The sequence below is a fragment of the Callithrix jacchus genome, chromosome X (genome assembly GCF_049354715.1).
Source record: "Callithrix jacchus isolate 240 chromosome X, calJac240_pri, whole genome shotgun sequence".
Classification (NCBI taxonomy): domain Eukaryota; kingdom Metazoa; phylum Chordata; class Mammalia; order Primates; family Cebidae; genus Callithrix; species Callithrix jacchus.
In genome coordinates this window covers 9,751,584-9,779,322 of record NC_133524.1, presented here as the reverse complement: position 1 = coordinate 9,779,322, position 27,739 = coordinate 9,751,584, and the positions used below count along the sequence as shown (strand labels likewise).

Below are 27,739 nucleotides of genomic sequence, written 5' to 3'. Positions count from 1 at the left end.
ATATATATGTTTTTTGTTTTTTGTTTTTGAGATAGAGTTTCGCTCGTTACCCAGGCTGGAGTGCAGTGGTGCAATCTCGGCTCATCGCAACCTCCGCCTCCTGGGTTCAAGCAATTCTCCTGCCTCAGCCTCCCAAGTAGCTGGGACTACAGGAGCGCGCCACCATGCCCACCTAATTTTTGTATTTTTAGTAGAGACGAAGTTTCACCTTGTTGACCAGGATGGTCTCGATCTCTTGACCTTGTGATTCACCTGCCTTGGCCTCCCAAAGTGAAAAAAATATTTTTAAAGAAGTCTATGTTCAGTCTGCTTTATAACTTCAAGTGTCGCTGTTAAGAAATCCAATATCATTCTGATTCCAAGAACCTTCATGTGACTTTTTTTTTTAATCCAGGAAAGTGCATAGATAGTGCCTTTATCCTAACATTCTAATACATCATGACAATGAGCTTTGATGGAGTAAATTATTTTGATGTGGTCAATTTTTCTTCATTGCTCTCTAGTCACTTGTTACAACATTTTTCTTCTCCAGATTTAAGTTTTCCCTTTCTTCCCTGGAATTCCCACTAGGCAAATATCTGAATAACCACTGTTCTTCTGTCCAATAAAACTCTCTGCACTATTATCTTCCTTGTCTGATATGGTATCCACTGGCTGCATGTGGCTACTGAGCACTCAAAATGTGGCTAGTGTGAGAGACAAACTGAATTTTAAATTTTACTTAATGTTAGTGAAGCTTAAATACTCACGTGCACCTGGTGGTTACCATATTAGGACAGCATAAATCCAAAGACTATGCCAAAAAAATTTTTTAAACACAAAAATCAGGGCCTTAAGCACCAACTCTGAGGTGATACTCAATTTGTTTTCAGAAGAAAAAAATTGAGTATAATTTCCAAATTCCACCATTACTATTTCCATAATAAGGTTCCATGATTTCTTTCCTTAGAGCATCTTTCCTTCCTCATAGGAACTCAAGGACCTTGTAAAACAGTCGTCACCTAAGCAGAAAGGTCCCTTTATGCGTAAACCTGGGTTTTATTGTCCCCAAAGTATCAACAATGCTCCTACAAGTACTCCTCCTTTCGTCCCTTCGGGGAGCTACTGAGGTTCCTCGGGAAATAGTAACATGTATTATAAGAGAAGCAAGCATTAAAAACACCTAATATGAACAACGCCAGTGAGGGCAACTTCCTTATATGGCAAGCCAACTACCCCACGTGTCCTTCCGCACGCTGTAAGAACCACTGCTTCTGTATACTGGATGCTCCGGGTAGAACAGAAGCCAGAACAGCAGCCAGGGCATTCTCCTCACATGTTCCATTCATTCCATAAATACCACAGATACAGCAAACTGTTGTCTAGGCATTCTAGTGCCAAGAACACAGCCAGAAAGTAGAATAAAACCAAAGTGCAAAAGTTCTGTATACCTACTCACTCCAAAGCACATGAGCCTACTGCTCCATTCAAATGATTGGGAACCACTTTTCATTAAAGCTTAGTGCCAAGAATACAGTGGGCATGTAATAGGTGTGTACTTAAAACAAATATACAGCCAGATCAAAATGCAAAGGCATTCAGTAATTTTTTTTTCTACGTTAAAGAAAAACAGACATACTAGTGCTGTATATATTGAGAAATACTCAGAAAAAAATCGTTCATTTTTCTGTGTAAAGATTCATGGAGAAACACATTTTCTTAGTCTACTCTTCAGATAAGTCATTGAATATTCACTAATTCCTATAAAATATGGAATCTTATTAAGCTTGTAGATTTTATAAGTATGAGCCATTGAAATAAGGAGAAAGAGATGTTAAAGACACACAAACTTGATTTCCTCTTTAATGTCTTACAAGGCTTGATAAACAATATTTCATGCTTGCACAACTGGCAAAATCAGTACTTCTAAACAAAAAACAAGCCCACAGGAAATTTTAACAAGCTATCAGCTGCATAATATGTTTATGAGTATTTATTATTATTTAAATTACAGCAAAAGATTAAATTTTATTTAGTGGCAAGAAACTAATCTTTAGAGAGAGAAAGAAAAAGAATCACATTTAAAGATGATACATTAAAGTATTAATATGATCTTTCCAATCCAGCAAATTGTCAATTAACAGCAATTCAAATTTCTCCCCATAGATACAACTCTGAACTTTATGAAGATAATCCTCACATAAAGCAATCAGTTTTTTGTTCACAGATGACATAGTGCATCATAAGGTAGAAAAGAATCCTAATTAATCTCTTCCTCATGTCCCAAAGCACCGTCTCTACCTTTTGCAATGAGCATAAAGCTTAATTTTAAATCTAATTGTCAAGCACTTTATTTATTCACTGAAATTGTGATAAAAGTTTCTGAACACCATATGGTCCTGGTACTCACGTTTCAGTTTCCATCATTTGCAAAACATATCTGACTCCCTCCTCACCTGGAAAGGTCAACTGTACTGTCTTCAATTTCATTTAACAAAACAGCCAGCAAATCCCTTCAGGAAAGCAATTAAATACACTCAAATTTAACTATTCACTTACATAAGTATCTGAAAACCTAGGTCACCGGTGTCTATACAGAGGGAACAAAATAATCAGCTAATTCAAGATCTAGGTCCTAAAGCACATGCATGCACAAACACATACGTGCACACACACATGCACACATACATTTCTATTCAAAAACCAAACCTGCTTCAACCACCACCTCCATATTCAGGCCATCGGGAAGAGCCATATGAATTTCACAAGACTTCACTTTCACCCCAGAGAACATGTTTCTATGCTCATCCCAGCAGAAGAAATCTGAACTCACAGAGAACCCAGATGTGGCTCTTCCGGCCTCAGTGATCCTGTTTCCAACACAGAGAAGTCTCCTGGCATTCTTCTCTACAGGCTGTTTGGGTGGTGGTTACCAGTTCCCCAATTCTCTCCTTCTGCATTACCCCGTACCACCAAACAACTGCAATACTCATACAAATACTAGAGCTCCACTCTACTGAAAGACGCTGCAGAACTCCTACAAGGCAGAGACCCGAATTAGGCAACATTCTGATTCTTACCCTTCTGGAAATGGGTGCCTTCATAATGACTTCTAAGCCCTAGCCTTTTCCAAAACTGGAAAATTTTTAAAAGGTGGTGGTTGGGGGTTGGAGTGTCAAATGTCATGGTGATGGGTCATTGGGAATTCTGTTGTAGCCTACACGGATGGTCAGCCCTGGCTCCAAACCTTTAGGCCTGTGTTCCCAACTGCAGGTGATTTTGCCCCCTCCAAGAGATAGTTGGTAATGTCTGGAGATGTTTCAGGTTGTCACAACTGAGGTGGGAGATGTCCCTGACATCCTTCATCAGCCACCTCAGTAAGAATGACTCTGGGACTTGCATATTTCACTTTGGGTGGTGGAAAGAGTTGAGAGGACCTGATTATGTAGGCATCATCTGTTAACAACAGGAGGTAGGATGATCACAGGTAAGGGGCTTTCCATACCCCAAAGCCCTGGCAAATCAGCTTCAGGAATAGCCCTGCAATCTGTCTATACCTGCTTCATGAACACTGTGGAATCTGTCTGGACCTACTCCCCATCTTTGGTCCATGCTATTAGCAAGGTCTCCTAACTGGTTTCCCACCCCCGAGCCTTGTACCCTTCCACATGACCAACTCTTAACAACTCTCTGCTGCAATGGCTCACCTCACCCTCTGTGACACCTTACCAGCTGTCGATGCAGAAGTAAGTCTTCCAGGCATGCACCTCTGATTCCAGAATGAAAGTGAGAAGCAATGAGAGAGCTTGGTCTCAGAGCCTTTTCTGGCTGTGATGTGAACAGATCCTGTCACTCTATCTGGGACGCAGCTGGCCTGGCAACCAGCAGCATGGATGCTGGGCCAGAAAAACTGAGGGCCAATCACTGTCCACCCCGTGCCAGCTGCAGTATCCTTGGGCCAGGCATCCTCAGTACATCCTGTTCTCACCTGTACAGAGAGGACAACTGAACTCTCCCAACAAGGTTTGCAGGTGCATGCTATCATTCACAGATGGAAAGAGCACAGAACCCCCGGCATGCAAGGAACACTACATAAACATTGCCTAGAATTGCCTTTGGCGTGGAACTCCACAGGTGACAGAACTAGTTTGCAACCTTGTCGGTTACTAGGTGCATGGCCCCAGCCAAGAACCCATGAGTCTCATAAAAATGGGATGAAGAATATCTAGGTTAGGCAGCTGATGAAAGAAACAGAGATACTGTATGTAAAACATGTGGCATAGCTCCTGGCTCGTCAAAACTCTAAACTGGAGGGCATATTACCAGCAAGGATTAACAAAACAACTGGGAATGCTGCACTGATGAGAGAAGAGGCTGCAGATATTTCCTTCTTATAACTTGAGAAATAACTAACCATTTTTTCTGCAGTGATCCGCATTTCATGAGACACATTTAAGAACTTTTACTTCAAATACTGGGTTTTCATTTCCTTCTTTTCAACAAACGTTATGAAGTATGTTGAAGGCTATGAGGCCCAGTTTTCAATGGGGTATAAAGGAAACTGTTAGACAGCAGTAATGGAGATAGAAAAAGAATTTCTACTACTTTCAATGTAACTTTAAGCCCAATATTTTTTTGTGATTCCAGTAAAATTCAGTGATGCAGGAGCTCCATTAATTGTTATGAATCTTTCTTTTTCTAAATTGATATTAAAGAACTTGATCTAAAAGCTCTACCTAGGGCTTAAGCACCAGCTACTTTTGATAAGAGTATTCATCATAATAAATTGAGAAATGTACTTCGTCTTGATGTACTTCAATGGAAAGCAGCAAATTAGAATAAGATGCCACTAACACACCAGAATTCAAAAGCTACTGCAAATCAACAACCTCCAAAAGCCACAGCACTCTCATCCACTGAAACACTCTAACTCCCTGCCCAGGAAAAGAAGAGAAGAAGCTGGGGGTGGCTTTGAAAAGCACATACAAAATAGTAAAAATAAAGTAATTCACTGGGTAAACTGGGGCCAAAGAAGGTCATGGTAGGACAAAGGAGATGAATCTGAGAGGGGAAGGCGGTACCCAAAGTTTGCTGTCAGATACAACCCAAAATCACCTGGAAGGGAATTCTCAATCTGATTCCAAGTTTCTTAGACCTCAAAGAAGGAACTATAGTTAGATGCTGAATTCACAGTATATAAACAATAAAGAAGATACAAGTATCCGAAACACAGCTCCAAGACTTCTGATACATGTGCAAAATTTCTCCCAGAAAGAGGAAATTGTGGACTATATACAACGCTCTCCTCAGTAAACACAGGACACAGTTCCTTGGGACACTTCTTAAAATAACGCTCAATGTGAGATAACTGTACAACACCAAAGTCCAGTGATGTAAATCAAATTTATGAGTGGATAAACAATACAGAAGCATACAGAACTCCTTGCAGCTTGGTTTACTCCAAGGACACACCTTAGAGCCCTGAGTCCCAGCTGGGCTGCTGGTCTCTTGGCGGTTGCAGTAATACCACTGCAATACATTGTAAACACATGGCCATGCCAGCAAATACACCACTTTCATAGTATTATTTTTAACAGGTGCCTAGTAATCCATCGTGTGGCCAGATCCTGCCTTACTACCCAATTTTTAACCACTACATTCACCTCTTTATAACTGCAAGTGATGCAACAAACAGCAAAAACCAAATTATATATATATGGGTTTTTCTGGTTTTTTGTTTTGAAATGGAGTTTCACTCTTGTCATGCAGGCTGGAGTGCAATGGCAAGATCTCGGCTCACTGCAACCTCCGCCTCTCAGGTTCAAGTGATTCTCCTGCCTCAGCCTCTTGAGTAGCTGGGATTACAGGCATATGCCACTACACCTGGCTAATTTTGTATTTTTAGTAGAGGCGGGGTTTTGTCATGTTGGCCATGCTAGTCTCAAACTCCTGACCTGGGGTGATCTGCCTGCCTAGCCCTCCCATATTGCTGGGATTACAGGCATGAGCCATCACACCATGCCAAAAACAAATTTTTAAGTTTCACAGATTACCTACATAAAGAAAGCATGCTGCACTCTTATTATATAATGTTTCAGGAAAAAAATACCCAATGGCAAAAATACAGAATGACCGTAAATTAAGTAACACCTTTAAAATAATTTGTGTTTCTATTAATCACACTAGGGCACTAGGGTCGGTAGACATTTGCAAAATACTTGGGACAACTGATTTTAGTTTACAAACAATGTCCAATGTGTCTGTGGACAAATTTCTAGATTTCCGGAGAAATACTTACAAAACATCTAGCATTAAAACTGTTTCAAAGAGTTGATTGGGAATTCCAGGAAAAGCTTAATGAGCTAATGAGGACTTTTGTTTCAGTCAAGAAATATATTCCAATTGTTAGGCGGGTTCTCCATGCCCATAAAATGCAGGCATTTCCCCAGCATTCTACCCTTGAACCTCTCTTCCCTCTGGCATCACTCCCTTGTCATGTCACCAAATGTGGTGGCTTCTTTGCAGAAAATGCTGAAGCTCAACTTCATGCCCATATTTCCTCTGCCTGCTTCATAGCTCCCTGTCCAGCATCCAAAGGTCACTATTTCAAAAGTAAATTTGCTCTCCTCAGCCTGATTTTACCTTTCATTCCTCAATCGCTACCCTGTACTCCTAATCCAGGCCTTTCCTATGTCACCTTGGACTCATCTCTTTTCCTCTCCCATCCCCCTCCCAGTATTTCATCAATCAGACCCCAGTCCTCTCACTGCAACCCCAAAGCAGCCCCACTGCATCTCTCCAAGCCCACTGCCACTGCCCTCCTTGGCACCCTGGCCTCTGGAGGATAACACAGAACTATCTCTGCCTGCCTGTCTCCCCTGCAAATCTACAAAACCTCGTGACTCTTCTTCCTAAAGCAGAGGTCTGATCGCAGCTCGTCATTCAAAAATATGTAACAGACTATGTCACTGTTTCAGAAAACAAGACCATGCTCTTCTTACTGCCTGCTTGGCCTTGTGCTTCCTACACAATCAGCAAAGTAGGGTCTAAGGGCTAATGCCATTTCCAAGAATAAATCCTATAGAATATTTAGACCAGGCGCCTATGGTGGCAGGCAGAGTAAGGTCCATCCTCACCCAAGGCGTCCACGTCCTAATTCCCAGAAACATGAACAACTTAAGTTGCACAGCAGGGAGGAATGAAGGCCACAGATGGAAATCAAGCTGCTAATCAGTTCATCTTTAAAAAAAGTAAAATTATTTTGGATCACAAGGGTGGTTCCAACATCATCAAAAGAGCCCTTTCACTGTGGAAGGGGAAATGAATTGTGAAAAAGACTCGAACAAGCAGTGCTGGCTTTAAAGATGGAGGAAGGGGCCATGAGCTAAGGTATGTAGGCAGCCTCTAGAAACTGAGAAAGGCAAAAAACAGAGCAAAACTCCAGACACTTAACCCTAGAGCCTTCAGAAAATAACTCTACCCTGCAGATGCCTTGATTTTAGCAGAATAAGACCCATTTGGAACTTATTACCACTTTTTTTTTCCAGTTTCTTTTTATACAGACAAAGTTTTGCTGTCATCCAGCCGGGACACCTGCATGGCTCACTGTGGTCTTGACCTCCCAGACTCAAGTGATCCTCCTGCCTCAGCCTCCAAGTAGCTGGGACTACAGGTGTGCACCACCATGCCTGGCTTTTCTTTTTCTTTTTCTTTTTTTTTTTAGAGATAGGGTTGCCATGTTGCCCAGGCTGGTCTCGAACTCCTGAGCTGAGGTGATTCTTCTGCCTCAGCCTCCCAAAGTGCTCAGATGACAGGCATGAGCTACCACACCCAGCCCAGAACTGTTAAGATAGTAAATGTGTGTCGTTTTAAGCATCTAAGTTTGTGGTAGTCTGTTAGAGCAGCCACAGAAACTAATCCACCTGCTCCCCCACCACTGGGTTCTCATTGTACTATATGCAGAACATGTGAGAGCACTGAACACTTTATGCTGTTCCTTTTTTTATTTTGAGACACGGTCTCACTGTCACCTAGGCTGGAGTACAGTGGCACAGTCATAGCTCACTGCAGCCTCTAACTCCTGGGCTCAAACAATCCTTCCACCTCAGCCTCCCAAGTAGCTGGGACTACAGGCGTGTGTCATCATGCCCAGCTCATTTTTGTATTTTTTTGTAGAGATGAGGTGTTGCCAAGTTGTCCAGGTTGGTCTTGAACTCCTGGGCTCAAGCGATCCTCACACCTCGGCCTCCCAAAGTGCTGGGATTTCAAGTGTAAGCTACCACGCCCAACCCATTCATTTCTTTATTCTCCCATCCACTCCGACCAGTCTTCCTGAGAGGCTGGTTACACTGTATAGATATGAAAGAGGGGCCTGGCTCCTTTCTTCCAGGTTTCTTAAAGCAGTTCATGGTAGTACCTAATTTCATCTTCAACAAGGAACCCTCTAGGCATTATAAGAGAGATTTAGAAAGTTATCTGTGAGAGAATAACAAGTGTTGGCAAGGATATAGAGAAACTTGAACCCTCGTACATTTGGGTGGGAATGTGAAATGCTGCAGCCACTATAGAAAAGTTAAACAAACTGCTGCCACATGACTCAATGATTCCACTCCTATAAATCTACCCCAGAGGAATAAAAGCATATGTGCCTGTAAACACCTGTACATGAGGGCTCACAGCAGCTTTATTCATAACAGCAAAAAAATTGGAAACAACCTAATGTCCATCAACTGATGAATCAGTCTAAAAATGTGGGATATTCATAACAATGGAATATTATCTAACAGTAAAAAAGAGGACAGGCATGGTGATTTATACTCATAATCCCAAGGCTTTGGGAGGCCGAGGCAGGAGGATTGCTTGGGCCCAGGAGTTCAAGACCAGCTTAGGCAACATAATGAGACACCCTTTCTACAAAATTAAAAACAAATTAGCCAGGCGTGGTATTGTCTGTCTGTAGTCCCAGCTATTTGGGAGGCTAAGGTGAGAGGATTGACTGAGCCCAGAAGTTTCAGGCTGTACTGAGCTATGATCCTACCACTACATTCCAGCCCGGGCAACAGAGCAAGACTCTGCCTCTAAAAAAATACAAAATAAAATAAAAAGTGAAGAATCAATCCATGCTACGACATGGATGAACCTCGAAAACGAAAAGAGGCCAGACACAAAAGACCACATATTATATGATTGCATTTATATCTAATGTCCAGAATATGCAAATCCAGAGATGTAAAATAGATCAATGGCTGCCAGGAGCTGGGGAGGAGGTGGCTGCTAATGGTTACAGGGACGCTTCCTGGGGTGATGACAATGTTCTAAAATTGTGCTGTGTTGATGACGATACAACTCTGTAAATTTACTAAAATTCATCGAACCTGTACATTTACAATAGGGGAATTTGATGGTATGTAAATTATGCCTCAGTAAAGCTTTTGTTTAAAAAAGTTACCTGAGATCTTTGAAGGAAAGATGATATATGTAAGTGTGTTTAAATGATAAAGACAATATATACTGCATCGTTATTGTACAATCAGAGAACTAGACTACTTCCAATTTTTAAAAGAACAAAAACTCTTTATTTGTTCTAAGATCTGAGAGGATTTTAAATACGTGTTTTTCCTCTAATGTCAAAAGCATAATAGCATAATGTAAGTTAGTAAGAGGTACACAGAATGGCTTTCTAATTCAAATTATACCCAAACAATAAATTGTATTGAATTGAGTCATATTTGTACATAACATGATTTTCAGCCAGTTCGTGATGAAAACTGAAATGCATAAAATGTGTCTTGTTACAATCACAACACAATCTGGAAGATGAAATATGCTAGCATATCTGCTTATTAGCAGTTAAGAATTCTAATATCTGAGCCCACTTTCCTAAGTGGATTTTAAATTCAATGTAAGTGGATTAAGAAATTCAATTTTCTGTTGTCCCACAGGACAAAAAGCTTGGTAAGCGATGGTAAAATATATTTTTAAAAATTGAGACTGGGGACAGTAGCTCATGCCTATAATCCCAGCACTTTCGGAGGCCAAGGCATTTGGACTGCTCGAGCCCAGGAGTTTAAGACCTGCCTAGACAACATGGTGAAACTCCATCGCTACAAAAAATACAAAAATTAGCTGGTGTGAAGGTGCACACCTGTAGTCGCAGCTACTCAGGAGGCTGAGGTGGGAGGATTGCCTGAGCTTGGGGAGGTTGAGGCTACAGTGAGATCTAGTCTCAAACCCCACCCCCCAAAAGAAAACAAAAAACAACCTGCCCAGTTGTACAGCTTCTTCCAAACAGTGTTAGTACCAGCACCTTTAAAAAGAAGATGTATGTACTTACTCTCTATAATTTTAGCTAATTTCTATGAACATATTCCTTTATTTTGGACTGAACCATTATTATAAAATAAGAATTTTGTAGGTTTATTTTCCAATGTTCTTCAAAAACCCACAGTCAACTTTGGTTATTTATGCTTAGTATAAATCACTTTAGTAGAATCAGATCAATGAAAATGATAAACAGCTAACAAATTTCACCATGAGGTTGTCACTTCGCATCGCAAGAAGGAGAAATCCATAGAAACAGTGAGCAAAAGTCCCAGGCCCTGATCTTCTGCCAGCGATTAGCTGACCCTCCTTACCCCAGCATATTAAACTCTTGACTCTACCATCTGGTGCTCACCCACTGTCTGCGTTTCCTGTTGCTGCTATCATAGAGAATCTCCAGCTCGGCTGCCATAAGCAACACAGATGCACTCTCTTAGGTTCTGGATGTGGAATGTCTAAAATGGGTCACAGGGCCGCATCCTTTTTAGAAAGCACCAGGGGAGAATCAGATTCCTCGCCTTGTCCAGCTTCTAGAGGTCGCCAGCATCCCTTGGCTCGTGCACACACATCACTGGGGCCTCTGCACCCATACTCCTATCTCCTCTGGGATTCTGTTCCCCTGGCTTCCCTATTCCACTCAGAAGCACCTCTGTGATTGCTCAGGGCCCACTCAGACAATCTCTCCAACCTCATGTGGATATCCTTTTGTTTTTGTATTTTTGAGACAGTGTCTCACTCTGTTGCCCAGGATGGAATGCAGTGATGTGAACATAACTCACTACAGCCTCAACCTCCTGGACTTAAGTAATCCTCCCACCTCAGCAACCTGAGTAGCTGGGGCTACAGGCATGTGCCACCATGTTCGGCTAATTTTTAATTTTTTTCTAGAGACAGGGTCTTGCTCTGTTGCCCAGGCTGGCTTTGAACTCCTGGGTTCAAATAATCCTTCCACCTCAGCCTCCCCAAGTGTTGGGATTACAGGCATGAGCCACTGCACCTGGCCTTGAGACCCTTAAGTCACATCCACAAAGTCCACAGTTTTAAATCACATCCACAAAGTTTGCTATGAAGAATCACCTATCCACAGGTTCCAGGATTAGTATAAAGATATATCTTGAGGGCCATTATTCCATCTGCCACAGCTACCAAGGACCATTTTGAGAAATGTGAAAATGATTTGGAGCCCAGGAAACAAGACACAAGCACCAGGTGACAGCAGCAGAAACAGCAGCTGGCAAAGCCAGCATTCTTGAGACGACTTTGATCAGTGTAGTAGCACCGTTTCTTTGATTTTGGCAGGTTTGTGCATTTCTGCCTTCTTTTAGGACTCTGTACTCACAAGGTCCTCATCTGTAGAAGACTGTGAGAGGACAGGCTTCAGACTCTGCCTTGGAAGTGTCATGGTTTAGGTCGGAGTGATACAAAAAACCAGGAGTCAGTGCAAGCCCAGCCAAGTCCTCCTCAGGCAACCTTGAACTCAGAAGACATACAAACATTGATGCAATTCATACTCTTGTCTTATTTCATGCTCACGTGTATGGTTATTCCCAAAGCTCAGATAAACAGACTAAGGTGGATGATTCCCCCAAGACCACACAGGGTCAGAGCTGGGATCTGAGTTCCACACCACTCCCCTTTGACTGCACAAAACATCAGCGTCTTCCTCAATGCCTATGTGACCACCTCAATCCCCAAATATCTCACCCTCATTATCCCCAAACATCCAAACTAGAAATGTTATTTTGAAGCCAAGAGAAAAATAACCACAAGACTTACAGCCCCAAAGGGTGACCCATCTGAGGACCCCTCCTGTCCCCTCCAGTGCCACCCCACTGCACAGGGATGAGCCCACCCCTCTCTTGGCCCACCCCTTTAGGAAACCACACTCCTCACCTCCTCCCTCCCCTAACGGCTTTGCAGCTGGTCCCGCAGGCCCTTCTTCTCCAGGTCAGCTCACCACCACCTGCACTAGCTCTGCCTCCTGCAGTGGGGGTCACTAGACTCTCGGGCTCCCTATCTGACCAGACTGGAGGGTCTCTGAGGGAGAAACTATGCTCGATGCTCTGGACGACTCTGGAGCCAGGTGAGTGGCCGGCATGCGTGTGCTTACGAGAGGTGTGCACCGGTACTTCATTCTTCTTCCTTACACTTCATATCTGAAGCCCAACATAGAGAACATCCCGTATCTTCTCTCAAATACTTTGGAACACAAGTGTTTCCCAAAATGTGCATGCGCCAGCACAGTTTCTACCCCCATCTTCACAGGGAGTATACATCAGCCTGAGAGCCTCTTTGCCTTTACCCATCACTGACTCCACACTGTGAAGCTGAGGGGGATCTTGTAACCTAATGCATTTATATTTGCAAAAGGACATTTTGTTGAAATACGCTGCATTAAAAATTGGGACACTGTGAACTACATTCTGAAAACAGAAAATCTACTCTACTTGGAACCTTGAGCAGAACAAGAGAGGCCCCTTGGTCTTCACATCAGCATAACCACCACCATTGAGAATGCATAGGAACGTACTCACCACCTCACCTAGCACTGCACAAGGACAACTACCCCATGCGAGACCTTGAACAGGTGGCACCATTCCCCCACTCTGCCCCAAAAGGGCCTCCTCATAACTGACCTCCCCCTACCATGTGACAGGGTGCTGCAGCAGCACAGAGGAAACTGATCCCCTGGGCACGGGCTGGCCTCTCATCCTATAACCAGATCCCAGGGACAGGTACACTGCATACTTCATGTGTGTGCTTAGCAGAGTCATCTACGTGTGCATGTACACGTGTGCACATCTATGTGTCTATATGTACATTTTGCATTAAAAACCCATAAAGTAAGGCAACTACACTCCCCCAGTGCAGTTCCTGCACCTCTGGCGCCATGGACATCTGGGGCTAAATCATTCTAGGTTAGGTGGCTGTCCTGCATACTGTAGGATGTTTAGCAGCATCCTGGGCCTTTACCTGCTACATGCCAGGAGCACCACCCATTTCCCTGAAACGTGACAACCAAGCATGTCTCCAGACACTGCCAAATGTCCCCCAAGGAACACAACTGCCCTGGCTGAGAACCACTGCTGTAATCTACCAAAAGTTCCCAAGTCTGAGAGCAGCCTGGGATTATTTAAAGCGCAGGCAGTCCTTGAAACTAAAACAATCTACTTTCCCAGATTATAATGAGTTACAATTAGAATTATCTTCTTTGGAAGGTCTTAAAAATGCAACAAATGGTACATAACATTATTTTCCCTACATTCCATAAAAATGACCGAAATGTATACTCTTACAAGAGAATTCTGCAGAAGTCATTTTCCATGCACAAAAATAGTCAATATTTTATCAAGATGATTTTTAAGAGTCTAATACAAATCAAAGTTGCTTTCTTTCATGAGCTTTACACCATATGCCTGTGATCAAGGGAGGGGACTCGGGAGACAGCCCTGTATTGTATTAGACCCTATTCCATCTTTTCCTTGGTTGATGGAGATTTTTGTAGGTTACATAAATATTATTTCTTCTGAATTACTATTTTCATTCAGCTTGTGGACAAAGAATAAAGTGGATTGCTGGAAACAGAACCTACATTAAGGCTCTTATTTTACATTTTAACTATGACTCCAAGAAGGATTTCCCTGCTTTCCTCTGTCTGCCTCTTTCTCCCCACCCTCTATACCCCCAATTATGGTAGACAGCCGTGGTGCAGAATCACAGAGGAATATTTTGGGGATCCCAGGCCCACACCTTCTTATTAAAGCAGCCATGATCAGAAACACAGGGACTCTGGGAAATGAGAGCAGTGCTCGAGGCGGGCACCGAGTGAGTACTGTTGTGATGCACCCCTTTGAGCGTTGTGCCCTGCATTTCCAGAGCTATCTGATCTGCCACCACTCTCCTGGGCTGAAGGCTGGATGTCGTGAAAGCATCCTTCACACTGCTGTCAGGAGCTGAGCAGAGGGCACCAGCAACTCAGTCTTCTTTCCCTCCAGAGATCCTAAGTCAGTGAACTGCTTTGTGCTACTAAGTCCAGACTCTGAGCCATTCAAATCAGATCAGATCCTGACCCCCAACCCCCCCATTCCCGAAGAAACAGCCATCAAGTGAAGGCATGGCAGAATTCTGCACAGCAAAAACAACTTCCTGTATAAACTCCATTCCACAGAGGCCTGCCTGGACAGAAGAGAGGAACAAGTGCCCTTTCTTTTGAGTCATTAAACCTAAGAATGTGAGTGGCTTTTATAACCATTTGGGATGCACGGTCTTTTGCATCTGTTTGGAAGCTCTCATTCCAAAGAGCAGGGAGTTGGGAGACTTTCTGGAAAGGGTCAGACGGTAAATATTTTAGCTTCAGTGAGCAGAAAGGCAAAATCAAGTATATTATATAGCGACATTTAATAAAAAGAGAAAATAAATTTCTCTGAAACTTTTGTTGACAAAAATCAAAATGTATGAATGTTGAAACTTTCATATCATTTTCATGTGTCATGATATGACCCTCTTTTAGTTTTTTCACCCTGACCATTGACAAATGTCAAAGCCATTCTCAGCTGGATGGCCTCACTCAGGCTGGAGGTTGAGTCTGCCCCACGGGCTGCAGTTCGCAGAACCTGCCACTGAGGAGCACAGCAGACCTGGACTCCACCTCCTGGCCACACCGGCTGGCCCAACTCCAGGTCAGGGGTGACAGGCTGGGGTCCAGGGAGCAACAGGCGAAGACAACAGAGAAAGGAGAGGAAATCCAGACTTTGCCCTTTGTGAGATGAAAAGCGCTTCCTTAGTGCAAGGCACTTTCTTTGGAGGCTTTTTGCACTAAGAGACTGAACTCAAGGGACAGCTGCTATCTTCAAGCAAGCATGAGAAAAAGCATCACATTGTTTACATGAATTATAGTGCTTACCACTTAAACTTTGCGCTTTACTTTTTATTCCACATTTTGCATGAATATAAAATCAAGAAAGATTGCATTGCAGCTTCCTGACAATTCCTGTGTTTCACACAACATAAACACGAATATCAAGAAAACACAAAAGGTCCCAGGTTTATCTCTTCTCACCATGTCACTGGAGAAACCCTTCTAATTCCAAGAGCAGTAAACTCCTACAAACCAAGCTTAATAAATCTGAAAACATTTGAGACTAAACCTGGATGCACCCATGTGTTAGGTGTTGACATGGGCATTCTGAGCAGAGATTTTATTGGCAGTCATCATGGTTTCGGATCTCGGTAACTGACCTGCATGTACTAACGCCTTATATTTCAATTCCACACAGTATCTAACCACTATGATGAAATCTCCCTAGCCGGTCTTGGTTTTGGTCACGAAAGCCTACTTAAGAAGGTGACATTTTTGCTGGTATACATGTAAGACTTAGCACTAGACCTTTAAATAGGGGACTTAAAAGCACTAAGTAGATGCAAAAAGAAACACAAAGAAAGATAAAGCAAAAAGGGAAATGAACTGAAGAGGTGAGTGAAAACGGGGTAGTGGGATAAGGATGGGAGCTGAGAACTCTGAGTAAATCTATTAATAGAGTTTTGACTTTGGACCATATAAATGTTTTATATATTTGAAAAATATTCAAAGAGGATAAAATATGCATAACTTAAAATTCAACACAAATGAATAATTTAACTTACAGATCAAATTGGTAATACAAACACCAGGGAAAAATTAAGTAATGTTTGTATGTTGTCTGTATATCCACAGTGAGATACGTCCTAAGGACAAGATGATTTCAAGGAATCTTGAACTTTATTTGTTTTGGTAGCTGTGGCGGTGGGGGTACCAATGTAAAAACTTTTGAACCATTTTTTGTGTTTTGTGGAAGAGCAGGGATGTGTCAATATATTGTTGCTGTAGGCAGCAGATTCTCACTCCAGAAGCGTGACACTAGATGGAAAGAGGAAGGTGAGGAAGCACCTGTGGAATTGGGCTTGAGAGGGAAGGACAGTGAGTGCGAGGAACAGTGTGAAAGCATACACAGAAACATCTATTTCCCGAGTCTCTCCACCCAAGGAGCCCAGGAGCATGACATCCCAAAAGCAATGGCACACTCAGTTCTCAGTTCCTGGTTTTTACATATTAAATATCATTCTCCATGGCTCTTTGGCCAAAGGCTGATTCAAGGTGAGAGGCAGGGAATTTCCACTGTGAACCTGAAACCTCTTCCGGTCCCAGAAAGAAAGAACACAGATATGACGCTGGGAGCAGTGGCTCAAACGCCTGTAATCCCAGCACTTTGGGAGGTCGAGGCGGGTGGATCACTTAAGGTCAGGAGTTTGAGACCAGCCTGGCTAACGTGATGAAACCCAGTCTCTACTAAAAATACAAAAACAAGCCCGGTGTGGTGGTGCACATCGTAGTCCCAGCTACTCAGGAGGCTGAGGCAGAAGAATCATTTGAACACAGGCGGTGGAGGTTGCAGTGATTCAAGATCATGCCATTACACTCTAGCCTCGGTGATAGAGTGAGATCCTGTCTTAAAACAACAACAACAACAACAAAACGAAAGGACACAGATTAAAGTGCCTTAGAGGAGCATAACTAAAGAATGCAGTGCCCATCGTGAAGGGAGCATGACAGAAAAATGCAGCGCTCATCCTTTAGGGGTTTCCATTGGGCAACACTGTGCATCTAAAAGAATAATGACAGCAATGGATGACACATTTTTAAAGATTAAGACTAAATGAGTCCATAGTGATTTTTAAAGGTCAAAACAGAAAGCTCTTCTTTAAGAATGCCAACTAATAAATTAAAAATGAATAGAAGAATTAGAAATGTATCTTTTTTTTTGCCAAAAATTTACTAGATCAGGATTCGGCTAAATAGTAAATATTTCTGGCTATCTGGTCTGCGTCCCAACACAAGCCTGCTGTTGTAGTGCAAAAGCAACCGTTAACAGATGACACATACGTGAATGGACTTGGTGGAGCCTGGTTTGAGGCAAGCCATAGTTTGCCAAAGCTGGACTAACTAATTTACATGAATCTATGGGTGCTAAAACCACCAAAGGAAATGATCGTGAGGAGCAGAATAATCACACCGTCTCACAGTATCATAACACAGGTTACTCAATGGTTACAGAGAGAAGGGAGCTTCAAGAGAAAGCCGTCTGGTGGATATACCTTCATGAAGGCTTGAGAAGGAGATTCCGAGCTCCTGAGGGGATGCAACAGGAAGTATAACCATCAATTGTGCAGCATTTCTGCCAAAACTGTTCAACATCATTCTAATCACATGGGGAAACACAAATCCTCAAACTCCTACATCACAGAAGATGGTTGGGGGACTCCTCTAGCATACAGGGTACTAAGGAGACATAAAATCAAATCCAATACACTCTCCGTGAGTACAGCGTGGATCAAACAACTGGAGAAATTTACATGTGACAGCATACTTAATAAAACCATAAGATATTTAATTATGAAGGGTGACAAACCCAAGAATATAAGTATTGTAGTTTTGTAGGAGAATGTCCTACACATCCATGGAGTGAAGGGAAGGAGAAGAGTGTGAGGAGGGAAAGGAAGAAACCCTAGAGTAACGAGAGAAAGGGCACATTTGGTAAAAGGTTAATGATCCACGAATCTACTCTTTAAGCTTTTCTGAGGGTTGTTTTTTTCTTTCTGAGACAGGGTCTCACTTTTGTCACCCAGGATGGAGTGAAGTGGTGCAATCAAGGCTCACAAGCCTTGAACTCCTGGCTCAAGCGATCCTCCCACCTCAGCCTCTCAGGTAGTAGGACTACAGATACGCACCACCACACCTGGTTAGTTCTTCATTTTTTTTATTTTTTGCAGAGATAGGATTTGGCTATGTTGCCCAGGTTGGTCTCGAACTCCTGACTTCAAATGATCCTTCCTCTTCAGCCTCCCAAAGTGCTGGAATTATAGGCATGAGCCACCACACCCAGCCAGGATTTCGAATTTTTGAAACCATAGAAGTGGAGGGGGGTGGGAATAACTACATAAACCTTGGATTTAACTAAGTTATTTCACCGCCTCACTTTGCTACTATCTGCCTTCAACAAAACACCTAATTAAGTCAGTTTCTGTATTGAAATAATACTGAGGCCAGGCATGATGGTTCATGCCTGTAATCCTAGTACTTTGGGAGGCCGAGAGTTCGAGACCAGCCTGACCAACATGGAGAAACCCCATCTCTACTAAAAATACAAAAAAATTAGCCAGACGTGGTGGTGCATGCCTGTAATCCCAGCTACTGGGGAGGCTGAGGCAGGAGAATCGCTTGAACCCAGGAGGCGGAGGTTGCAGTGAGCCGAGATCTCACCATTGCACTCCAGCCTGGGCAACAAGAGCGAGACTCCATCTCAGATATAAATAAATACTGAGTAAAATATTGAAATAAGCAAAATAAACACTGAAATAAATATTCGCTATCATTTAAAAAAAAAAAAAAAACTTCACTCACTTTGCATTCGTGCCATGCTGTCTAGTTAACCACACACTTTTGCATGTCTCTCTGAAGTTTCCTAGCCACATACGTGCTGGGCAGGTGTGAGGATCCCTCCGTGCATGAAGCTGAAAACAGAGCCAGAATCTCCAGTGAAACCTGCTTTCCAGACACCATGCGGCCCCAAGCTCTTCAACTAGGACACCTCACCAGAGTTTCACAGACTCCATGGGATACCAATGCCTGTATTTCTCCTGATCTTGACTTGAGCAAACACCTAATAATTAGTAGGAGTTTGGAATACTTTCAAATAATGCTCAACTCCCCCTGCCAGACCCTTCCAGGATCTAAGTGGCGCCAGGGGTGGGGAGGGCAGGGAGATCTGTGGTTGTTTTTTTGTTTTCTTAAGAATACAGATTATCCTTTTAAACATAATGAGTTTAAGCCTCAGTGACACCTGCAGAGAATGTTCTGTGTTCAGCTACTGTTGCTCAAGGGTGGTGGCCTCCTCCACATGTGAATAGTAATCCTTCACCCATTTCTTGGCTGCGTTAAGGGGCGAGGGTACATCACTGTCATTTTTGATACTGGAATTTTTTGTGTCGAATTTTCTATTTCTATCACCTGTCCTGACACTTGGCACAAAGAAGACTTTAGACAAGCTCAATCAAATAGGTTATTAAAAAACAACTGTCAACAGAGAGTCCCATACATGGCTTGGACAATGTCCCTTATACCTGAAACAGGAGAGCCATCAAGGGGCAGGAGCAGTCACCTGCACACCCACAAGATGAAGGGTCACACTCTGACAGCTCTGCCTCCTCTTTCTCCTGGCCTCCCATGGGTGGGCTGGGATGCGCCACTCAGTATGTGAGCCAGCAAGAGGTAGGAGGAGGGGCGGGAGAAGGAGCCAAGTCTCTTCAAATCAGGAAAATACCCATCTGATTTCAAAGTTACCCGGCCTTCCTGCTACTCTGAAAAGTGAGACTCACACAGAGCTTGGTTATGGCCAAGCTCAGGAGGACCACCGCAAATTCCTGGCTGGCTGATTTTCTGTTCCTTCCCCTCGACAACAGACTCACCCATAACACACTCACACACGTACCCAGAAGAGCCACAAAATCAAATGCAGGGAGGCACTGAGGGTAATCGGCAGGCAGAGGCGGCCAGAATCCCACCACATGGATTCATGGCCTGCGCCCCCACTTTCTATGCCTCTGCAGCCATGGGGAAGCCACCCTGTGCATCTCAAGCTATTCTCTCCTTGTTGGTCCAGAGTGATGGTAACACCCACCCTGCCTCGCTCACAAGAACGAATCCAGGGTAGGTGAGATGAAGGTGTTTTAAAAACCCAACAGAGCACACACAAACATTCAGTACGGTGACACGTGGCAGGAGACAGGCCACGGGCTGGCACTCGCTCCAGCTGCCAGGCCAATTCTTCCCTCTCTGCAGCACCCAGGGATAGAATGACTGAGCTGTCATGTGGCAGGTGACACCTTCTCCATACACTGCAGCACCCGGGGAAATCACACTATTTCAATTTAGGGCTCTTCTGAACAACAAAAAAATACAGTTGTGGAGAATAGTCTGGCACAGCAGACGCTTATGTTTTAATCACCTCATGCTAGCCCTACCTCGCAGGGTCCCAGTTTCCCTGTGTGGAGTTTCCTTTCCCGTTCTGCCTTACAAACAGCGCTGAGAGGAAAGAAGTTAGCACGCTGCCAATGCAACTGTGCCCACTCTTGCTCCAGTCTCTTTCCAAAGGGCAAGGAGGGGCAAGGCAGTGTTCACAAGCTCAGATCATGATGAAAATTTCCAAAGACAAGACATACCACCCGCAGTCATCATGGCGGCCCTTTCTCCTTCAACTCTGATGCCCCCATTCTAAAAGAAAATGCTGGGGAAGCGGAGCCACCGAAATGCTGTGATTACATCTATCTACGTGGTCCAGGAGTATCTAAGACAGCTAGCTGTGTTGCTGACGGCTGTAATGATTGTGGAATGGCTTCCAGGGGCAATTCATCTGGAAATAAATCATCCAGTGTCAGGATGGGGTGAGTGGGGCCAGACAAGCACAGCATGATAGGGGCAGCCTGAGGGGAGGAGACGCACAGTTGGAAAGGATCAAAGCCAGAAGCCAGTCCGTGGAAAATTCTTCTGTAGAATTTTTATCACTTATCAAGTCATTTATCAATTTTTATTATCCATCAAATGCAATTACAGGCAAGTTTCCAAAATTTAACTAGGCCAAAGTTCATACTACCAGTAACAAGCTGTGAATCGCTAAAACAATGGCAATGACAAAACTGGTCTCTAATCTCTCTGCTTCCTCACCTGAAAATGCTACTGCAAACCACTAGCATAGGAAGAGACAATCTATGAATATACAGATTTTTGTTTAAAAAAAAAAAAAAGGAAAAAAAAATAGAGGTGAATCAGGCAATTAATTCACATTTTCCCAGACCATGAAGTTTGTGATGGTTGTCAACTTTAAGAAAATTAGTAAGTAGTGACTCCAGGCCCCTCAAATCCTAGTGAGGGTCTTTCCTGGTGGGAATACTGCCAAGTGAGGGGTGCCCAAAAGGCTGCATGGCTTGTCTCCTGGTCCAACCTGGAGGTGGGCAAATGGACCCCAACTGAACCAACTGGCTACTATGCCTGTGCACACACACTCACCTTCACACATACTTTGAATCTTGAGCTACCAAGACTAGAAGAGAAATGTGTCTTAAGTATCTTCTGTGGCTGTCATGGTGTGCAGGCCACCAGTGGCAGTTGTTCTTGCCACAGTGAATGTTGCTGCATTCCCTGCTTCTTGTTTCTCATTTCTGCAAAGCTTCCTTGGTTCCTGCTGCTCTGCGCCACAGGCCTCCCTGCCCTCCATCAGTTCCCACAGGCTGCAACAACTCTAACAAACCCTGTGAGTTTCAGTTAGCCAGAACCCTTTTCTGCTGTTTGTCATGGGCTAAATCTAATCTAACTAACCAGTGTTTCCATGAGCAAGGCAGAAACCTTTTTTTTTTTGTCACTGAAGAAACTGAGCTGAACTGGTCAAATCTAGCTCTGGTAGCATGAAGCCCAACATAGAGGCTTTCCCACATCAGGTACCTAATATTTCAACAAGAAATTCAGGGACAAAAGGACTGTACCATACCATATGGCTTTATGATCATTTGTGTCTACAATATTAAATTAGTACAGTTAATTATAGTTCAATTCCTTCAAGAAACATTTCTGTGTTTTTGTATGGTTTGGTTATGTTTTTATATTGTCTGATTTTCAGGCTCCTTCTTTTCCCTGGTGAGTGAACTCTCTTTAATTGTTTACTACTTAACGCTTCACAACAAAAACTAAATTCTGACTTTTGTTTTCAATTAGAAAGGATAGGCTGAGTTAGAAACTGGGGGAATATGAATGCCACAATCTCCTCTGATTATTGACAGAAACGGCATTTTACACCCTTTAAAATACACTAAAATAGGGATTTCACAAACAATATAGGATGTTGGACCAACTAACAGTAATATTTCCTGGGGCTTGTCACTAAATTGGAGATTTTTCCAAAGAACATCCAAAGCACTAGTGAATATATAAACATCTTATTTAAAACTATAGGAAAATATAATTCTGACCTAACCACTGAATTTAGACTTGTTTGTGATGCAAGACTTTGTCTTTTGTTAACTGTTAATATAAAACATTTTGCTTTTCCTAAATCAGCACATATTTGAAGGAAAAACCAACAATTGCCTTTGGCATCACTTCCCTCGGCTGCTCCAGCTCTGCGCTAACAAGCACAGTTTTTAATTTAACGTCCCTTGTGAAATGGTTCATTTTATAAGGAGAGAAACAGGGCAGGAAGACTTCATCTCCAATGGAAGAGCCACTGCCAGAGGTTGGCCTTTCTGGTTCACAATTTCTCTCTGGCTTGCCTTCCCCCTCACCTGCTGACTTGGCCTCAAACAAATTTCAACACAGTTGAGGGGCATCAGAACGCCTGCCTGGCTCTGGCCACGTCCTCTGCAATGACCAGGCTCCCACATGCCTTGCTCCTGTTGAGTCAGTTGCCACTTAAGTATATAACCTTTGTTAACTTGCACCCCATGCCTGTATCTTTGTCTTGGTAACCCACCTAGTACACTAGACCCTCTAGTGTACTAGGGGGTAAAGCTCTGATTTGGGTGAATCCTGGCTAGTACAGAAGTGTCCAGTGCTACCTCTGACAATGGTCTAGTGATGATGATCAGTTACTATTATCTCTGTCCACAGTGTGGATAGGGCCCATGACTTCATCTTAAACTATAACACTTCTTGTGCCAAATTTTTCCCGCATTATAACTACCACCTGCTGTGTACAGGCAGGTTATTCTGCACCTATTCTGGATACTCTGTTCTGCCTGCAACTATGAATGTCTTTTAAGACACTATCTAGAGCCAAATATGTCCTGTGGCACATTCCTGAGTCACCATGTTAGCCTAGTTTCAATTCTCAGCCCTGCCGTCTGGGAGGGTTTGCATTTGGTGGGGCATGCCCCGCCTATGACTTGATAGTGAAGGGGGTGGAGTGGGAAGATGCAGTAACCCAGTCTTCACCTGTGTGACTGAGCTATGTACCAGGCTCTGTGCCAGGTGCAGGACTACAAAGACAAGGATGACGTGGGCCTGCCCATGACACAAAGAACAGTTTGGTGAGGAGACAGATACCTCGAAAGACTGTCACATAACAACACAGAAGTGCTTTAAAAATATTCTCAGCATTTTACAGAACACTGATGAGCAGCACAAAGCCACCTGGATGGGAGACGGGGCTTCCTGAGGAAGGTCCTATCTGAGCCACATCAAAGAATAAGCAGAACTTAGCCATGAGGAGAAGAGGGGAGTAGGAACCATCACAGAATACCCCGAATTTAGAACAGAAACTAACCTTTACCAAGTGCCCCTGCACCAAGAATTTGCCTATGTAATCTCATTGACCTCACACAACCACCTTATAGAGTAGATATTGTCAACTTCATTCTTTTGATTAGGAAACCAAGCACAAAAAGGTTAACTTGACAAGGTACCATAGCTATGCAAAATGGTAGTGATACAATGCACCCTAATCTGAGTCCCTTTCAGACCACGACAATTTCTATTGTACCTATGACCTTCATGGAACCATACTATTGTGATAAAAGGCACAAGAAGCTCTGTGCATTTAATCAAGTATGCAATGTGCCTAGATGTTCCTTGTCATCCCCAAATACAATGTAACCTTTTCCTCACTGTGGCCACCAAAAGATTCATAAAGGGAACAGAAATCAAGATTGTCATCCCCTCCTCTCAGCATCTCCCATCACTGTAACCCTAACCTGCCACTTCTCAACCCTCCTGTTATCTAAGCACTGCGTTCCCAGCAGCTTTTGCTGGTGAGGACAGCTAAGCCCTCCATCTGCTGCACTACCCTGAGACCTTATCTTGTGCCTAGAGGAGGGGCCCCAGCGGGCTTCTCCCCAGCAAGTGCACATGCACTCTGGTACTCTGGCACTGGGCCATGCAACCTTTCCCCAGCTGCCTTTCCCTACCAAAGGCGAAGCATGCAGACTTCAGGTTCATCAGAGAACAGAAACACCCTCTGGGCTCTGGACACGAGGCACCCTCAAACAAACATCACCCAGGAAACTGATATAGAAAACAGAGCTGGGACCTCCCCCTCACCCTTCTGTACAAGAAAAGCATTGAGCAAGAGATAGGATAGCAGTTTTACAAGCGAGGAAGTATGAGGCTAATCTGTTCACAAACAAAGAACCAAAGAGAAGATATCTGAAGGACATATAACCTAAAGTTTCAGCAGAGGATGGGAGGCTGGGCACGTCCTGATAGTCTAACAGATGTATCTTAGTTTAAGGCCAGTGCACATAAAATCTTTCCTTTTACCAAACTGCTCTTTGGTAAACTAATTTCACAGTTGGTGCCCTTGGAGAAATCTGTGTTAACTATTTGATAGCTCTCAACAATGATATGCAACAGAAAACTGAACTGCTTTTCTGCTATTGAGCAACATAAACCAGGCTGAAATTATTAAAATGGAGAGCAGCATGGCTACTACCAAGACCTGGGCCTCTGAAGACGGGAAAAAACCCCGATATTAAACCTAATCTGCAGTCCCATAATTGCTATTTTAACATGAATGGAACCTCCAGACATCAACCACAGTGCAAATGTTCCAAGCACTGAGCATTTCACGATGCTCACTGGAGTTGCCGTCCCCACCAGGTCATCAACACCAATGACCTGATCTCAGATGCACGTTGAGGTTAGTCATAGTCATAGAGAATCACATCCCTTCCAAAGCTTTCAACTCTAAAATTCTCATTTTGGGCCTCACTTCCCGCCATGCCATTCCCCCTCCCTCAAGTGGCCTCACAACCCAGATCTGGCTCTCACCACTTGCCGCAGCCCACCTCTGCCTTCCCACCCAAACTAGGTCCTCACGGCTATCAGGCTTAGGGTTGTCCTTTCCAATACAGCAACCACTAGCCACACATGGCTATGTCAACTTAAAACAATTAGAACAGAACATATGCCAATGCTCATAGCAGCATTATCCACAACAGCCAAAAGGTGAAAGCCCTTTGACAGATAATAAATAGAGTGTAGTCCATCCATACACTGGAATATTATACAGCCTTAAAAAGGAAGGAAATTCTGACACATGCTACAACATGGATGAAACTTGAGGATTTTGTGCTCAGCCAGACACAAAAGGACAAATATCATATGATCCCACATATAGGAAGTCCCTAGAGCGTCAAAATCATAGAGACAGAAAGCAGAGTGGTGGTTGCTGGGGCTGGGGGAAGGGGAGAATAGGGAGTTTGTGTTTATTTAATGCCATTGAATAGTGTACTTAGAAATGGTTATGATGGCAAATCTGTTATACATATTTTACCACAATAAAAAAATTGCAGGGATAGAGAGAGGAAACCTACATGTAAAAGCAAATGCTTCAATACGCCCAAACAAGAATATCAGGACCTTTTTATCTCTAACGCATGTAAATCACTCAAGACCACAGATGCCTCAAAGGTAAAAATCAAGATCCCTTTAGACCCCTCATACTGTGCTTTGCTCAAAGTAAGCGCTCAGTAGTATTGGCTACATAGCAACAAGTACCAAATCATTACACGAGAGGTGTTTGGTAACTCTGAAAGGAAATTAGTGGATTGACCTTACAGTAATTGCTTTAAGACTTAAAATGAAGGGTTGGTAACGTAAGTGCCTTGAAATCTTTCTCAGTACGTTGAAAATAAGAGAAAGCCTTTTGTAAACGCTTGGCATTTCAGTTTCTTGTCTCACCACTGGAAGAGGGATTAAAGCCACTGCCTTGGTGCAACAGAAGAAAATGTCTCTGTGATCAAAGTCAAATTAGCAGCATTTGACCTCAGGTAATTTCACTCCACAGCCCAGTTCCCCTTCTGCTGAGGTAAAAGGCACAACAGTGATGGGAGGTAGTCCATTTTAAGAGTAACATGTGTCTAGTCTTATCAGAATTAGCTGTTTTGATTTTATAGCTAAATCAAGGAGGCACTTGGATTCTGCAGAAATTACCTCATAATTATTACCTGTGCACAACAAATGTAACTTATTTAACTTTACAGGGCATTGCCAATAAGACATGAATACTACATGATAAAAGTGCTCAATTTTGGCCAGGCACGGTGGCTCCTGCCTGTAATCCCCAGAACTTTGGGAGGCTGAGGCAGGTGAATCGCAAGGTCAAAAGAATGAGACCATCCTGCCCAACATGGCAAAACCCCGTCTCTGCTAAAAATACAAAAATTAGCTGGGCGTGGTGGCGCATGCCTCTAGTCCCAGGTACTTGGGAGGCTGAGGCAGGAGAATCTCTTGAACCTGGGAGGCGGAGGTTGCAGTGAGCCAAGATTGTGCCACTGCACTCCAGCCTGGCTACAGAGCAAGACACTGCCTCAAAAAAAAAAAAAAAAAAAAGTGCTCAATTCTGATGCTGGGACAAGCAAGAATTATCCATGACACTTAAAATTGGATAGCTTTTTGAAATTGCCCCATAACTACTGTAATGCAGTAGCTTGTAAAGTACTTTAAAAAACAGAAAGGATATGTACTGAGGTTATCACAGAAGACTGCCTGTGCCTGCTCACTTCAAATGGCCAGAGTTCATTTGAAACACAGCATACCGTGTGTTTCTAGTATTAAAATTAATGTGCCACAGTCCACATTAGTGGATTCAGGCTGATCAATTTCAAACCATTCTGACAGTGAAGGGTGAATCATTCGAAAATGCCTTGGGAATATGGTATAGGACCAAAAATGCTCATTCCGCACCTCTAGTTTCACCAACCCTCAAACCAGCACTATCTATTGCAGGTTTGTTAAATGTCACTCTGACCCTCGTATGCCCACTAATTTCATTTATAAGACTCTCTACACTCTTTTCCGAGTAATCAAGTGGAGAGGTAGTCCTACATACTCAACTTGAAAGACTAGGATGTTTCTATTTAGACAAGTAAAATATAAAGGGCACTGTCCTTTAACATTAATTTTGGCAAGAAATCAAAGCCAGATTCGATCGCTTGGATATAATTAAAGAGTGCAAGGTTATTTTCACAAAACCAGAAAGACTTCTCTAACGGAATTCATCACCACCTCTTTAGGAGTTTGTGCTGACTCCCACATAAAGGGGGCTGCACGTTTACAAATGCACCCGAAGATTTTCACAGTCAGATATGCAGGGGAGACCTCAGGTCAGTGTGCCCAGAAGGTAGAATTCAGACGCATTTCCAGTTACAATTCTGGAGGCAAAAACGTTTATTCCTCTGCACATTCGCAAGCCTGGCTGCAAGCCACACACACTCTTCACCTCCATTTCCTTCCCTCTATAAACAGAACCACATCTGTGCAGGATGATTTCGTTTCCTTACAGGGGACTAGAAGCTTCCTCCCCGTCTCTCAAATAATGACAAAAATAACATCACTCAGGCGTGCACAGCAGGCAAAGCC

General features: G+C 43.2%; 1 protein-coding gene and 1 long non-coding RNA gene across 7 annotated transcripts in view; both read right to left on the bottom strand.

Annotated features, from left to right (window-relative positions):
• TBL1X (transducin beta like 1 X-linked) overlaps positions 1-27,739 on the bottom strand; it is a 250,659-nt gene that overhangs the window by 155,665 nt on the left and 67,255 nt on the right. The gene's annotated exons all lie outside the window — the stretch shown is intronic.
• The window catches only part of LOC144580990 (uncharacterized), a 151,169-nt gene that overhangs the window by 56,796 nt on the left and 66,634 nt on the right, over positions 1-27,739 (bottom strand). The gene's annotated exons all lie outside the window — the stretch shown is intronic.